We start from the raw sequence: 17,809 nt of genomic DNA, 5'->3' as shown, positions 1-17,809 counted from the left end.
AGTGCACGGGAAGCTCCTGCAGGTGCGGTGTCGGAGCAGTAGCACGGGAAGCTCCTGCAGGTGCGGCGTCGGAGCAGTAGAACGAGACTCTCCCGTCAGGAAGCAGAAGCCCCCGAACAGGAAACTACAGACGGGGCAGCAGTCGCACCGGGAAGCCGACGCTCCCCAAAAACTTGATTCCCCGCCTACCCGTGCAGATACGCTTGACGGGGGAAGTTCCGGAGGCCTGCTACCGAAGCTCCCTGTGCGCGCAGGGAACTCCGGTCGGAGATGCAGACGAACAGCTCAGCGCTTAGATGTTGCGGAGAGGAGGAAGAGGAAGAGTCGGGTCTCGCACACCTGGAACAGGGGCGCCGTCCCCTCATTATAGCCGCGCAATTCCCTATCTGTCCGTTAGGCCCTGTCGGGGGAATGAACCTGGACAGGGTGGTTGGACGTTGGAAGTTGGCTGCGGCGGCTAGGGTTTTGGTTGGGCCAAGCGACAAAACCAGGCCAAACCAAACCAGGCCACGGCCACGGCCACGGCCCGGCGTGGCGCGTCGCGCGCGCGCGGGCGGCTCGGCTCGGCGGCGGCGGCGCGCGCGTGTGGCCTCCCGGTTCTCCCTCTCAACTTGTCTATGTGAGAGTCCTAAGACTCACTATTTAAGTTGATAATCTTTTTAGTGAATTTTCCATATGGTACTAATCACTTTTCCACTTAACAATAATTGCGGGCCTTTGAAGTTTATTTGATTAATTAGAATAAATAATGGGCCTGACCCAAATTAATCTAACAATCCCCACCAAACTTCAGAAGTCCACAGTTAATGTCTTCAGATCTAAGCTTGTTTGATATACCAGTATTTCGATGGAGACTGTTAAGTTGAACATCCATCTAGAAAAGGAGTTTACACTCATTTACAACTGACCAATGGACTATGCCTTGAATTGACAGTTTTGTACAAAGTGAAGCTCACTCGATTCCTTTACTGATACTAGGCTGCCTGTAGCATCCCCTCTGGTTGGAGCCTATAAGTCATACTCCTGGTCTATTCATGAGTATCTAGAGATCACCCAAATCTCATAGATTGCGACTAGCAATTGAACTCACATAGGTGTGTTCCTTTAAGATGCCCTGTAGGCCGACATCTTTGCTTCTCATTAAGCCACTCGGATCATATTGAGGTATTTACCAACCTGCCATACACATAGGAAGAGAAGTGTATTACTCAAGAGATTGACCTTTATTAAAAAGGGTCTCTTCCCTCAGTCTACCCATAGCTTGTTTCACCATCCTAATTCACGGGATCTCCGATCACATAGGACAGGTTGCCACCACGATAGAACTTCATGTGGGTCTCAGTCCCATCTCACTCGATGCACTATCTATCACATTACGCGATAGTCCCTTAGTAAATTGATCTGCCAGATTTTTAGACGTATGGACATAGTCCAATGCTATTACTCCGGAGTTTCTCAATTTTCTAACAGATTTTAACCGCCGCTTTACATGCCTAGTGGTCTTCATGTTGTCCTTTGAACTGTTTATCTTGATAATTACTGTTTGGTTATCACAGTTCATAGAAATTGCGGGCACAGGTTTTTCAACCACTGGCAAATCCATAAGGAGCTCACGGAGCCATTCAGCCTCAACAGTAGCGGTATCAAGTGCTGCAAGTTCTGCTTCCATTGTTGACCTTGTTAAGATGGTCTGCTTGCAAGACTTCCAGGAAACAGCGCCACCTCCAAGTGTGAATGTATATCCACTTATGGCTTTTAACTCATCAGCATCAGATATCCAATTTGCATCACAATAGCCCTCGAGTACCTTCGGGTACCCCATATAGTGAATGCCAAAGCTCGACGTTCCCTTTAGATAGCGCAATATTCTTTCAAGAGCACGCCAGTGATCATCTCCCGGATTTGAAACAAACCGGCTTAATTTGCTCACAGCAAATGAGATGTCAGGCCTCGTTGCACTAGCCAAGTACATTAGCGAGCCGATGATTTGGGAGTATCTCAACTGATCCCTCATTATTCTTCGGTTCTTTCTCAGCATCACGCTTGGATCATAGGGAGTGGACACGGGCTCGCAGTCACTATAACCAAAGCGATTCAGTACCTTTTCCACATAGTGAGTTTGCACAAGTGTTACCCCACCATTTTCTCCCCTTAGAAGTTTGATGTTTAGTATCACATCAGCCACTCCCAAGTCCTTCATGTCAAAGCTCTTTGACAGAAAGTCCTTGACTTCCTCAATCACATTGAGGCTTGTCCCAAAGATTAGTATGTCATCCACATACAAGCACAGGATTACTCCTTCTCCCCCACCATAGCGGTAGTACACACATTTGTCGGCTTCATTCGCAACAAAACCAGCAGATGTCATAGTTTTATCAAACTTTTCATGCCATTGCTTAGGTGCTTGTTTTAGGCCATACAAAGACTTCAATAATTTACACACCTTTCCTTCTTGACCTTCTACTACGAAGCCATCAGGCTGATCCATGTAGATCTCCTCATCTAGCTCCCCATTTAGGAAAGCCGTCTTAACATCCATCTGATGAACGAAAAGACCATGAGACGCAGCCAGGGCAAGCAGTACTCGAATTGTGGTCAATCGGGCCACTGGTGAATAAGTATCAAAGAAGTCCTCGCCTTCTTTCTGGGTATAACCCTTAGCCACAAGCCTTGCCTTGTACTTTTCAATCGTACCATCAGGCCTAAGCTTTTTCTTGAACACCCATTTACATCCTACAGGCTTGCACCCGTAAGGACGATCAACAATCTCCCAAGTTCCATTGGTCATAATTGAATCCATCTCACTTCGCACTGCTTCCTTCCAGTAGTCAGCGTCGGGAGAGGAAAATGCCTCAGCAATGGTGCTTGGAGTGTCATCCATGAGGTATATAGTGAAATCATCACCAAAAGACTTTACAGTCCTCTGTCTCTTACTCTTTCGAGTAGCTCTACTATTATCCTCCTCTGGATTCTCAACACATGTTTGTTCAAGATGTTCTGTTGGCGCCACGGGGGAATCAACAGGTTTTTGACTAGATGTGCTAGGTTCATTTCCTCTCATAGGAAATTCATTCTCAAAGAATGTAGCATCTCTGGACTCAATCACTGCACCAACACGCATGTCAGGTACTCCAGAGCTTACAACTAGGAATCTATATCCGACGCTGTGTAAAGCGTAACCGAGGAACACACAATCTACAGTTTTTGGTCCAAGTTTGCACTTTTTGATGATTGGCACATTCACCTTGGCCAAGCATCCCCAAGTGCGTAGGTATGAGAGAGTCAACCTTTTCTTTTCCCATTCCTCGAATGGTGTTACTTATTTATTCTTTGTAGGAACTCTATTCAGGACATGATATGCCGTCAATATAGCCTCACCCCACCATTCGTTGGAAAGTCCCGCAGTGTCTAATATGGCGTTAACCAAATCAGTTAGAGTGCGATTCTTTCGTTCGGCAATCCCATTGGATTGGGGGGAGTATGGAGGCGTCCTCTCATGAATAATTCCATGTTCCTCGCAGAATGAATCAAACTCATGTGAAAAGTATTCTCCCCCACGGTCAGACCTCAACCGTTTGATTTTTCTTTCTAATTGGTTCTCTACTTCGGCTTTATAGATTTTAAAATAATGCATTGCTTCATCCTTTGTTTTTAGCAAGTACACATAGCAAAATCTAGTGCTATCATCAATAAGAGTCATGAAATATTTCTTTCCTCCTTTGGTCAATACACCATTCATCTCGCATAGATCAGAATGAATGAGATCTAGCGGTGCCAAATTTCTCGCCTCTTTCACAGCCTTGTGAGGCTTGCGAGGTTGCTTCGCTTGAACACAAGCATGGCACTTAGACCCTTTGACCAGATCGATTTTAGGGATTAATTTTAAACTAGCTAAGCGCGTCATACAACCAACATTGACGTGACAGAGTCGGGAATGCCAAACATTAGACTCATTATCATTTCTCACATGGTTCACAATTTTATCACAAGAATCCATCAAAGAGAAGCGGAACAAGCCTCCGCTTTCATAGCCTTTTCCAACAAAGGTTCCATACTTAGATACAACACATTTATTGGACTCAAATACAAGTCTAAAGCCATCTCTACATAATAGAGATCCACTAACGAGATTCTTCTTGATGGAGGGGACATGCTGCATGTTCTTTAGCTGCACGATCTTTCCCGAAGTAAACTTCAGATTGATCGTACCAACACCAAGTACAGCAGCATGCGTACCGTTTCCCATCAGCAAGGAGCAACCTCTTTGTTCCTGATAAGAAGAAAACAAAGAAATATCAGAACAAACATGAATGTTAGCACCCGTGTCAACCCACCACTCAGGCGAGAGACAAACTGAAAAAACTATAGGTAGGTGATTACCGTACCCAGATCCTCCAGATTCGCTAACAACCATGTTTGCGGACTTCTTCTGCTTGTCCTTGCGGTCAGGGCACTCTTTTGCCCAATGGTCAGATGCACCGCAGATAAAGCAAAGGCCCTTTTCTTTTTCCTTGCCCTTCTTCTTAAAAGTTGCAGCTTTAGGCTTGACTGTAGGCCTGTTTTTCTTCTTCCTCTGTGCGGCATGAAAGTTCTTCTTTTGCACCAGATTGGCGCTAGAACTTTCCTCATGCGCTTTCTTGCCATGAGTGTCCTTTGCCCTAGCATTCTCCTCCACACCAAGAGTAGCAATGAGATCAGTCACACTGAACACTTGCCTCCTGTGCTTTAGAGTAGTGGCAAAGCTTGACCAAGTAGGTGGCAGCTTAGCGATGATACCGCCGGCCACAAACTTGTCAGGCAACTCACACTCATTGTTCTGGAGTTTCTTTGCCAGCATCTGTATCTCATGAGCCTGCTCTACTACAGATCGGTCATCGACCATCTTGTAGTCATAGAACTTCTCCATGATGTACAATTCAGTGCTAGCATCGGCAACACCGAACTTGGCCTCAAGTGCATCCCACATGCCCTTGCCAGTGTCCATATCCATGTACACTTGCACCATGGTTTCAGCTAATATGCTGATGAGACCCCCCTTAAACAAGTTATCTGCCTCATTGAACTTAATCTCCTCCTCGTGAGAGAAAGGAGGTTCAATGCGTTTTCCCTTGATCACATGCTCACAACGCATACTAGTGAGCGGACACGCCACACTTTATAGTTGGATCCATCATCTTTCAATGGTGGTGGTTTTAGTGACGCAGCAAAACTAGCAGCCGAAAATGACCTATCAAGTTTTTGGATTGTCGAACATTTGGTCAATTTACGACTTATATTAATCCATAAATATGACTTAAACAATAGTAACAGTACCACTAACCATACTGTAACAGCACCACTACTGCAGATAGTATTTAACAGTGCAGCAATCAAGTGCGCTAAAAACGCTAACAGAATAGCATATGAACAATAGCGCACAGTGGGATTAGATTTATACCCTAGGGTAGGACTGCCGGTACACGCGGACAGTGAGCCACCATCTTCTCCGTCGTTGGTGTTGGTGCGGCCACCTGTCCTCCTCGTGTCCACCATGTTGCAGAGGAGGTCGCGTCGGAGCAGTGCACGGGAAGCTCCTGCAGGTGCGGTGTCGGAGCAGTAGCACGGGAAGCTCCTACAGGTGCGGCGTCGGAGCAGTAGAACGAGACTCTCCCGTCAGAAAGCAGAAGCCCCCGAATAGGAAACTGCAGACGGGGCAGCAGTCGCACCGGGAAGCCGGCGCTCCCCAAAAACTTGATTCCCCGCCTACCCGTGCAGGTATGTTGCGGAGAGGAGAAAGAGGAAGAGTCGAGTCTCGCACACCTGGAACAGGGGCGCCCTTCCCTCATTATAGCCGCGCAATTCCCCATCTGTCCGTTAGGCCCTGTCGGGGGAATGAACCTGGACAGGGTGGTTGGGCGTTGGGAGTTGGCTGTGGCGGCTAGGGTTTTGGTTGGGCCAAGCGACAAAACCAGGCCACGGCCACGGCCCCGGCCCGGCGCGCGCGCGGGCGGCGCGGCTCGGCTCGACGACGGCGGCGCGCGCGTGTGGCCTCCCGGTTCTCCCTCTCAACTTGTCTATGTGAGAGTCCTAAGACTCACTATTTAAGTTGATAACCTTTTTAGTGAATTTCCCATATGGTACTAATCACTTTTCCATTTAACAATAATTGTGGGCCTTTGAAGTTTATTTGATTAATTAGAATAAATAATGGGCCTGGCCCAAATTAATCTAACAGACTGGTGGGATCCATGGCCAGGTGTTCTTTCTTCTGAAACCATCAGCCTGTTTGTTTGATCATAAACGACTGTGAATTATTTACTGCTGGCTGATTTGGTGTGAGAAAAAAATACTATTTCAGCTTATAATCCACGATCGTATACGATCGTATAAGCCCAGCCGAACAGGCTGCATGTCGTGGAGCACCATTGTTGCTCCGGTGGCTGTCGACGGTGACACGGATTACGATCTACAGGCGATGCATGACCCAACCAAGGTGATCTCCATCGGAGGAGTCTGGTTGGCTTGGAATCAGCGACGAAGCCAGCGGGGGGGGGGGGGGGGGGGCTACCCGTGCTCCAGCCTCCCCTACGGCCATGATTTACATGGAGCCCGGGCTTAGCCCGGGCTACCGCCATGAGGAGGAAGAAGAAGGCAAGGAGGGGCTGGAGGAAGAAGAAGAGGAAGCCAGCCCTGACTTCGTCGATTCCTGGCTTCGTCGCTGGCTTGGATTGATCTTCAGCGAGGTGTTCTCCTGTGCAACTTGATTGACGACGACTGGCTCCCTGAGATGCGTTTGATCCAGTTGCCCTCTTTGTTGGGCACCAACAAGTTTGATTTTGCGCCTGCTCTGGATCAAATTCGGGACGTTACCTGCAGGAACGGCTTGCTGAGGTTTCTGGAGATTGAATATCCCGATCTGGACGGCGACTGTAATGACACGGAGTTTAGGTGGACGGCTACCATTTCACGAGGGAGATCTGTTCCGAGTAAGGATGGCAACGGGTATATACTCATCGGGTATCGTCGGAACGTTCTCTTCCCCACTATGGAGAATTCATCCCGTCCTCATTCCCATTAACTGTCTCAGGTATAGATTCTTGCCCATCCCCGTACCCATCGGGTATCGGTCGGGTAACAGATACCCGACGGGTACTGCATACCCGATAAACAAGGACACTTGGGGTCGCAGCTTTGCAATCGGAGACGTTTCTTCTTCACTCGGGTATAAGTGTCGGAGTCTCGGAGATGCCGAGGAAAAGGAGCAAGGTTGTGAGGAGGACAAGCAAAGGTGGCAGAGAGACTGAACTGAGGAAGCGAGAGGCACGAGCGCTCATGAGACAGGCGTGCTTGTGCTGCTGACGGAGATGGTGAGGAAAAATTGAATGAGGGTTCCTAGAACACACAAACTATATATATGACTGTTCCGATTTGGACCAAAATACCTATGTTGAGCTTCTTTGGGCCTAATACTCGCATGACAGCTCAAATAGTCGGGTTCCCCAACGGGTAACGGGGACGGGTAAACAGGGAACGTTCCCGTACCCGCTATACCCGTCGGGTATGGATTCTTGCCCATTTAGATGCCCGCGGATAAAGATATGATCCCATCCCCGTCCCCTAATGGATCAAATACCCGTCGGGTATCGGGTATCGGGGCCCGTTGCCATCTTTAGTTCAGAGAGCTGGGACTGGTGCTGCACCGTCGACTCTGCTGACCTCCGCCCCACTGACACTTGCTTGCCTGACCTGTTTCCAGAGATCTGGGACGGCAAGGAGCTGACCTTGAACAAGGTGTTCAGTTCGTTTCCCACGCTGGACCAGTACGATGACAATGTGTTCTACATGATGGCCAATTTGAATGCTGCTGATGACACAAACGGCTGGGTGCTTGCTGTCAACGCCATTGATGTGACTTTGGAAAGGGTTGTGCCGTTTTCTAAAGACACGTTGTTCTATTACGATCCCACGTACCAGCAGTGTGCCTTCTCCAAGCACCTCAGCAAGGCTCCAGGCGAATTTACAGATGCACGTTCCCAACTACCCAATTATTCTTAATATAATTGTCGGAAGGGAAGCCTATCGCCCGACCAAAAAGATGCTGCTTTCATGGTTTGGAATCCATGGTTTCTTCGTGTTACACGGTCTCAAGTTGGGAGTGCGCGGGCGCCTTTCGCCGGCGAGCTGAGGATGCTACGACTCGACTCAAACCTCGCGCCCCTCACTCCCTCACCCTCCTCATCTCCGTCGTTCCCCAAAAAATAAAAGAATCCAACGCCAGAGCTCCGAGCCCCTCACCTTCCTCCCTATCTGCTCTTTGCGTGGATGTGGATCTACCGGCCAGATGCTCGCTTGCACACGCGCGTCGCTGGGGGAGCGATTGTGAAGGAAAGGTGAGAAGAGAATTGCCGGTGTGCTTCCGAATATATACAAGAGATTAATAATTTTTATCGTATAAAAAGTATCATTATATTAACCATTGAATATATTTTTTTATAATAAACTTATTTAGAGATATAAATGTTGCTAATATTTTTTTTATAAATCCAAGAATCTAGTGAGCTAGTCAAACAGTTCCACAAAGTAATTCTGATCCATCGGATAATCTTTTATGAAGAGAATCTGGATCTAAACCATTTCTAAGACAATATAGAATTTTACCAAACACGCCCTAGAAACATGTTTTACTACCTAACCAATTTCTTCTTGCTAAATTATCCTTTGTGAGGCAAACACCTATTTTAAGTACCACAAAAAGGTTTTATTCTTTAGGGGTACTCTCATTCGAAATTTCATTGTTGGGAAGCCTCATATTTGTTAACAAGAAACCCATATAGAGATTTAATCGATAAATCCCCGTTTTTGTTTAATTTTCAAGTAAACTTATCACTACCCACATGTAAGTTTATAATCACAATTTAAAGTGTTTTCATTCTAGTAATTTGTTTTCTCACAAGTGTCCTCCTAAAAGAGACATTAAATGGTAAGGTACTTTTTTTATGAAATGGTAAGGTACTTAGAATATTGGCTATTGTTGCTTGTTTCAGATAAACAATATCTATATCTATATTTATACCTAATAATAAGGATGCAAAATTTCAGCCTATTTTTAGTACCTTTTTTTTTGTATGACCTCCTCTAACTAATTCGTGAATGTGAAAACTATTTATGTTCGTCTCTCTACAACTCTTATGTTTTTTTTATATAGCTATATATATATATATATATATATATATATATATATATATATACACACACCTAATAATAAAGAGATAAAATTTTCGCCGTTTTTTGTACCATTTTTTTTGTATGGCCCTCTCTAACTAACTTTGTAAATGTAAAAACTATTTCTATTCGTCTCTCTACGACTTTGCTGTTTTATATATATAATAACATACGTAGGCCTTCTTAAGCTAACCTAGATATGTACGAATCAAAATCCTATCCTACTCTCTATACAGATCGAAGCGTTTCTTCAAACCGTTTTTCCCTAATACAATACCCTCTTTTTCGTCGGTCTCCCTATGCCCTAATAAATGAAAAAGGAAAATGAATAGGAAAAAAGAAACAGAAGCTAACGGACCGACAAAAAAAACATAATAAACACGGAATACAATACCCTCTTTTTCGTCGGTCAATTAAAAGAGCAGTATTCTAATACTCTATCCATGGAACTACCGTGTAAACACTCTATTAAAAAATTGATTGAATACCAATTGTATCAGGACTCTGTATAAACGATGTTGTAAGTCATCGTAACCGATCTCCGTAAGAGTTGTACAACTCAGCTTCACCATTAAAGCTATTTTTTTTACAAAATGGCTTTACAAGCAGCTTTCTAGGTGAAGCTAAGTTGTTTAGAAAAAGGGAAAATTGGTTCTGTAGCATCGAAAGGTTGCGACCTCTGTAAAATACCACTGAAAGAGTTTGGCCCCGTAGAATACCACTGAAAGGTGCACACGCGAACTGAAAGTACCATTCTGTTAGATTTGAGCGTCAGGTCTGTTAACTTAGACCAAAATACCCCCAAACCGGTACAAGAGCTCTAAAAACATAAGACCAAGGCCCAAACCGGTACATGAGCTCTGAGAACATAAGATTGAAGTACATGGCATGAACCGACAGCATTTCAATACATACAAGTCACAATATGCACTAAATATTGACCAAGCACATGAAAAATATTCTGGTTCAACACATGGACTAATATTGACCAGCACATCTTGCAAGCACATGGCCAAATAGGTTCATAGTACAGGAACCATATTGGTCTGGTCCAACACATGCCCAAAATAGGTTCAGTACATGACTTTTTCATACAACAACAGTTCATTAAAATGATTCAGGATCACACTAGCCTAGTTTATGATGACCCTCCTAGCAACGCCTCCTGGTGATGTATCCAGTTGTGCTGCCATTCGTCTTGTTATTGGCCCTGGACTCACTGGTGTGCCTGGTGGTCTTGTTGGTGTAGAAACAGGAGCTGTCATCCTTCTTGTTGTTGGTCCTGGACTAACTGGTGCTTGGATGGCTAAGGAAGTAGAGGGGCTAGCTGTAGCTGTACCAGGTGATTGAGTGACTAAAGAAGTAGATGTTATTCTTGTATCATTCTTTGAAATACCACTTCCTCCCTTTCTTTTCCTACATAACAGCAATGTAATTAAGTTATTTTGCATGTAGGGTAATTCAGCTAGAACATGAAACTTGAAGTTCAACTTACCTAGGTTCAACAGCAAGTTCAGTAGGGGGCTCAGAAGAAGTAGTGGTTCCTGTAGCATTCTTCTTGGACTTTTTGGAAGCATTCTTGCATTTTGAAGTACCACATCCTCCCTTTCTTTTACTACAAAACAGCAATGTAATCAAATTATTTTGCATGTGGGGAAAAAAAGAAATCGATTCTGTGGTACATCTTCTATCATGGGCAGTCAGCTGGGCTTATGGTCCCGGACGGCAGTATGTCAGATCAGATCCGACCTGCCATACTGCTGCCCTGGCTGGCCGGCCCGTAACCAACAGACTGTCCATGACATCTTCCACTGATAGTCTAGTTTATAACCAACATATATATATATATATATATATATATATATATATATATATATATATATATATATATATATATATATATATTTTAACAGGTTAGCATTCTCCTATCTATTTTTTAGTCAGCATTGAATACCTTGACTTATAATCACAGAGACAAGTTCCTTAAACTCGATGCAATTCAAGTAGATAAACACCCTAGTTACATGGGAATTGGAAGGGCTACAGAAGGGTAAGAATCTTTCATCAAGGATTCAAGTTTTTTATGGTAGCTTTTGGCTGGCGTCCAATTTTTTAATAATATTGACAAACTGCAGGTTCTCAGTTTTTGGCATGCTCAACAAGGTAAAAAACCTCTTTCTTTATTTACTTCTTTTCTGAAAAGCACTGACTGCGTGCACCCATCACGCAGCCGCAGCACTGCCCCCACTCCTGGGCGGCCCACCTGCCAGCTAGTACACTCCAGTGCAAGGACTAGTCGTCCCGGGCCCTACTACACCCACGGACACTGAGACGCCTATGGAGCGACGACTCCGCCGGCAGGTGAACAAAGTTGGCACTCTAGAATGCTAGACGCCTATGGAGCGACGACACTGAGACGCCTATTTCAGTTTGGGTTAGTCATGTCTGTATGAAAGCAGGTTAGCAAGCTGTCAATGAGTTTTTATTGTGTTTCTGTAGTGTACTGCACATTGCCATGCATGATAGCAGGTTAGTCACTAACATGATCCTTGCTTGATCTGTCAATGAAGTAACAGATTCTCATATGCATCAGCAGAAATGAATCAATAACTCAATTGCAGAAATCTTTTCCCATATGTGTTCTGATCATCTCAGAAGCTTGATTAGTCTTATTAGTAAAAGCATCACAAAGGGCTAGCTATACTGTATGCATGGAACCTTTCAACTGCAGCTAGTACTATGATTTTTCTAATAATATCAGTGATATACTCTGCAGCATGGCAGATTTTCCTAAGCAACCACATGAACTAAAACTTGTATCCTACTGCAAGTTTGAAGAAGTAGAGGTTCAACTTACCTAGGTGCAACAGCAAGTTCAGTATGGGGCTCAGAAGAAGTAGAGGTTCCTGTAGCATTCTTCTTGGACTTTTTGGAAGCATTCTTGCAGTTTGAAGTACTTGGTTTTTCTTTCCTTTTCCTACATAATAGCAAGGTAATCAACAATTATACTCAGAAGGAATTGGTATTGTACAAGTGATAGGAGCATAAAATTAATTTACCTAGATTTAGTAGGTATTGGTTGTGGTAATTCAACAGCAAGTTCAGTAGGGGGCTCACGACAACCCTTCTCAATGTGCCCAAAGTTGAAGCATCTTTTGCATTGGTAAGGACCCCTTTTTCCTGGCTCACCCTTACTCTTCAGCCTTTTCACTCTTGGCCTACCCGCGGACCTTTCAAGCTTTGGAGGCAACATTTGAAACCCGGGATCAACAATAGGCCACTGTGACTTGCCAACCATTGGGTTCACCTCAAACTGATAAGTAGCCTTGAAACGATGAACTGAGTAGTAGTCATGCACATAGTCATCAAGTTTTATTTGTCTCAAGGAACCTATAAAGGCAATAACATGTGTGCAAGGTTTACCGGAAATATGCCACTGCCCACATGAACATGTCTTGCTTTCAAGATCCACAGCATGCCTCCAAGGATAGTTGTCCTTAGTCAATCCAGATACCTCAGCCTTGAGACCACCACTCCCCTTAATTGTGTACTTCAAGTTTCTACTCTTCATTTTTAGCTCATTTATAACACTAGGGAGAATGAACCCTTCAAGTTTGTTAGCTATATGCTGCCTCATAGCTATCTTTTCCATGATCATACCCCTAATTGTGTCCACGAGGACATCCACAGGGAACCCTTTGGTCTCTTTAATCCAGTTGTTGAAGGACTCTGATATGTTGTTATTCACATAATCAACCTTGCATTCCCCTGAGAACTTAGCTCGAGACCAAAGTTGTTTGTGCTCTGCTTGCAAGTAAGGAATTGTTGCTGGACAATTCTCTCCAATTTTGTTCCAAAGCCAGTGATGCCTCCTAGGAGTACATGCCCAAGCACAAGGCCACATGTACTTTAGCACATCTCCATCGAAGTGCTTTCTAAAATTCTGCATGAGGTGCCTAAAACACTCTCTGTGCTCAACGTCACCTTGGAAGACGTCGTGGACTGCTATCTTTAAGCCTTTGCAAGCATCTGTGTATTGTGAGTCCATGTGGAGTTCCAATTGCTCTCTTCAATTGCTTCAGAAACCATGTCCAATTAGCTTTTGTCTCCTTATAAAAAATTCCATATGCCACCAGGTACATCCAATTATGTCCATCAATTGTTGTTGCTGCAGCTAGCTGTCCATTATATTTTCCTGTGAGGTGAGTAGAATCAACCCCTAGGTATGGCCTGCAACCAGCAAGAAATCCATTCACACATGCTTTGATGGCCACAAACATCCTATAGAAATAGACTTGACCATCCTTTTTGCTCTTCTTGCAATCAATCTCTACTATGCTTCCAGGACATGTACCTTCTAACTCGGCTTTGAAACTCCACAACATTCTAAAACTTTCGTCCCAAGTGCCATGTAGGCCTTTTAGTGCAAGTTGCCTTCCTTCCCACACCTTATTATATGACATTTTGATCGGAAACTGTCTTTCAAGCTCAACTTGCAATTTCTTTGCTCCCAGCTCTGGAGTAGACTTGAGTACCTCTGTTGCTCTGTCAGCAATCCAGGCTTTGCTAGCCTCCTTACCCCTCACTTGGCTGGTGCTAGCACAGGTATGGCTAGAACCTATTGACACAACCTGAAAATAATAGAAGATATGGGATCTGAATTTAGTGTTTAAATATGTAGAGAACATGAAAAATAAAACATTCTATACATTGTTTTTTTTCATTTTCTTTGCATTGTTTCCTTAAGCTGTTATAAGCAGACTATGAAAGCAATTAGTAAGGTTATAGTCTGGCTCGTTCAAGTGAAGAAACTGAAAAAGATAGCCAACTGGCTACAAATTGGAATAAGGAGCATTACCTAACAAGCAAAAATATCCAAAATCCATTGAGAGAACAAGGGATAATGTACCACACACTGATCCTAAAAATCAAGCATCTGTTTTAGTTCACCCTGATCCTAAAAATCTTGAATTTATTGCCCATGCTTAGGACTGTACCACACACTGCAGTTTGATCTGCACTGCGGCAGATATTGATCAGGTACACCTAAATGTACTTCGTACCATGGCATTAACTCTATTAAATATGTAGAGAACATGAAAAATAAAACATTCTGTACATTCTAAAAATTATAGGTAGAACATGAAAACAACAATTAGTATACCATGAAAGTGGGGCAACCAAGAAGTTTCTTTGCGTGAACTTTCCATCCACACTCTGAATCTGCACATCTTGCCCTATATCTTGATTTATCACTATGCTCTACAAATGTTTGAAACTCCCTTTTTATGGCATATTGCTTAATCATAGTATGAAGGCCTTTTTGTCAGTAAATGTCGAACCTTCCTTTATATCAGGGTTGTCTCTGTCATATGTAGTGAGTGCAACATATGGAGCATCTTGCATCATGGTGGCTTCATCACTTGGCACTGCCTCAGGATCTGTAGCTTCAGTTACATTCTTGCTGCTCTCTATTTTCTTCTTTTCTTGCTGCACTTTCTCATTGCTTCCTACTTCAGGTACCTTCCTGAAATACCTCCACTCTTCATCAACTCCAACTGGATCATCTCCCTCATGGTCAACACCTGGCTCCATATATTGGTCACCTTCCTCCTCCTCTTCTACTCTAGAAGGACCAGCAGCTGTAACACCAAGTTGAGGTTCCATGGCCCATTCTAGACCATCCAATTCTGCACTCACATGCATCTCCTTGAATTGTTCTGTGACCTGAAGTTGTAAGTCATTCTCTTCATCTGTCACTTGTCTTTCATTCTCAATCAAAGCCATATCAACATGCTCACATCTATCTACGGTCATGATAAACTCCACCATTTTTGAGGCTCGCAGCAAAGTTAGAAGCTCTTGGTCCGTACCAAGGCGAATTGTTAGATTACTCTCACCCACAAACCAAAAGTTTGCCTCCTGATAACTAGCCCAACTAAAGTGCTTGAACACATCATTCTCCATATCAATGATGGAGTACTCTTCTGCATCCACCCACCAGTCCAAGCATCTACCCTTTTTGTACACAGATCGACCATCCTCAACAGTTGAGTAGGAAGAAACATCAATCACTACTCGACATGCATTGTTTGGATCGATCCTGAAATAGTAGCAGTGCAAAAAAAATTAGCACGGCTTTCAGATGCCCTTTCTCATCGGTGACCATCCTCATACCACGTGAAATCGCACACACAAATCGGACTTCGTAACTAATTTCAGTTGTACTAGGAACCATGAAATAGATAGGTAGGGTTTCATTCTTACCCGTCGGGGATCTCAGATCGATGCATTGTTCCACCGCATGCGCACTGGAGGAGGAGGAGTCACGGCCGGTGCAACACGCAGTCGAGGAGGAGGAGGTGGTGGACGGCGCAGGCAGCGCGGCCTCCGTGAGACGAGCGGCCCGCGGCGGACGGCGCGGCCTCCACACGGGGAGCGGCCTGCACGCGAAAAGGAAGCCACAGCGGCCGGCGTAGGAGGCCCTCCGAGCTCCCAGGCGGCCGACGGATGGGCGGAGGCGGCGCGGCCTCCGCACGATGAGCGGCCCGCGGCGGACGGCGCGGCCTCCGCACGACGAGCGGCCCGCGGCGGACGGTGCAGGTGGCGAGGAAGCCACGGCGGCAGGCGCAGGTGGCGGACGGGCAGAGGCGACGCTCCCAGCAAGACCGACCGCGGCACGGCAAGACAGACAGGCACAGCCAGGCGTGCGCGGCGCAGCTGAGGACAGGGATGAGATAAGGCAAGGGCACAAATGTCATTTTCCCTTTGGAGTTTAGGTCAAACTAATGCTCCTGAGGTTAAAACCTGACGAAGTGCTATTTGCAGTTAACGGTGACAACTTTCAGTGCTGTTTTACGGGGCCAAACTCTTTCAGTGGTATTTTACGGAGGTCGCAACCTTTCGATGCTACAGAACCAATTTTCCCTTAGAAAAAAGTATTAGGCAAAATAGATTCACGTGATGGACCAAATAAATAAAATAACTATAATACTTTTTTTTAATTTTTTTCTTCTATTTTTAGTCACGGGATTTTTTCCTCCACACATCTTCTTCCCATGGGGCATCCGCACGCAGTCGCGACTCGAGCTCACGCTCGCGTGGCCGGCTGCGAGATACGGTGGCGCCAGCGCGCCTGCAGTGCCTTGACTCCGAGATACAGGGGCATCCGCACGCCCACAGTGCCTTCTCCGCGGCTGTGCCCGTCCGGCGGCGGGCTTGGACGCGGCGCCACCCGCGCCTCCCCCGGCGGCCTCGAGCACGCCCTGGCAGGCTGCGCGCCCCGGCGCTATGCGTCTTGGCCCCTTGCTTCTTGCTGTTGCTCCCGAAACAAACTGACTTCGATGTTTACCACCGGTTTCAACAATAGGTATCAGGAGCCTATGGTCAGAAAAGTTAAACCCAATAAAAAAATCTTGAACATCACATATGGTGCGGGCACCTAGATATGTGACTAAGGGGAAGATTGTTAGAGTTTAGTCCCACATCGTGTAGCGATGGTGGAGGAGCACACCATATAAGATGGGAGAACCCTCACCTATCAGTCTAGTTTTTTGGGTTGAGTAAGACCAAAATGCATTATATGTTGTCAGCTCCGATGCATCTAGAATCTATGGGAGCACAGGTTCGTGGTAATGAGCCGGGCCAACTGTAAACCAGCTCCAAAATTATGAACTCGATGGTCACGACCAGTTTCAACCCATCATGCCCGCCGGAGCTCTGCATCGAGAAAGCTGAGCTCCACGGTGTTGCCCAGGCACACCTGCCGCTCCAGCATCGGGAGCGCGCGCAGCTCGATCGTCAGGAACGAGCAGCCATCCACAACAGGGTCCTTGAGCTGCGAGCGAGTCCGGCCCGCTGATCACGAGCCGCCTCCCCTTCCCTGTGCAACGGCAGGACTAGAGGTGCAGCACCTCCAGCAGCGAGCGCGCGGTGAACAATCTCTAGTACTGGCCATGGGTGTGGATACCGGCATGTCACGCAGTACAAGCTCTGCAAGTGCGCATGTGCAGTTTCCTAACGTCGGGCTGCGCAAGCGCGACCGATGGAGCTCGTCGTCGAGGCAGTGGTGGGGGAAGGTGTAGGAGGGACCGTCATCGTCGTCGTAAGGCTGACGAGCGGTGGCCTGGAAACGACCTCGAATCTTGAGATCCTCGACTCCCCATGTGCCGATCTGCGTGGGTATGAGGCGGTCGACGCAATCAGACTCCTCCGTGGGAAAGAACTGGAGGTAGAGCCCCTTGGCGCACCGCCGGTCACCATCTTCATCGTCGCCGTCGGGTTTCAGGAGGCCGGCGATGCCGTCGGAAATGGCACGCATGGCGCGGCGCTCGCTTCGTGCTACAAGGGTGTCAAGCTTCAGGACTATGGCAGCATCGTATTTCGTGGCGCGTTGCTGCGGCGTATGGCGAGGGCCCGGTTGTAGCGCCACAGGAGGATGTCGCTGACCCTGAGTTGGAGCACGTGGAGCTCGCGTGGGTGGGTGCGCCCAGCGTCTGGCAAGCACGGCATTTATACTTGGCCATGCAGCCCGAGGCACGACGGTACGACACGAAACCCGCTTTTTTAGCCCGACACGAGCACGGCACGGCCCGGTGACATGCGGGCC

At 46.2% G+C, this 17,809-nt stretch overlaps 1 pseudogene; it reads right to left on the bottom strand.

Annotated features, from left to right (window-relative positions):
- Positions 1-10,334: 10,334 nt before the first annotated feature.
- Positions 10,335-14,484, bottom strand: LOC136543769 (uncharacterized; annotated as a pseudogene).
- Positions 14,485-17,809: the final 3,325 nt, after the last annotated feature.

Source organism: Miscanthus floridulus, chromosome 3 (genome assembly GCF_019320115.1).
Source record: "Miscanthus floridulus cultivar M001 chromosome 3, ASM1932011v1, whole genome shotgun sequence".
In the NCBI taxonomy this organism is placed as follows: domain Eukaryota; kingdom Viridiplantae; phylum Streptophyta; class Magnoliopsida; order Poales; family Poaceae; genus Miscanthus; species Miscanthus floridulus.
Note: the sequence above shows the minus strand (reverse complement) of the source record. Positions and strands in the feature narration are given on the sequence as shown.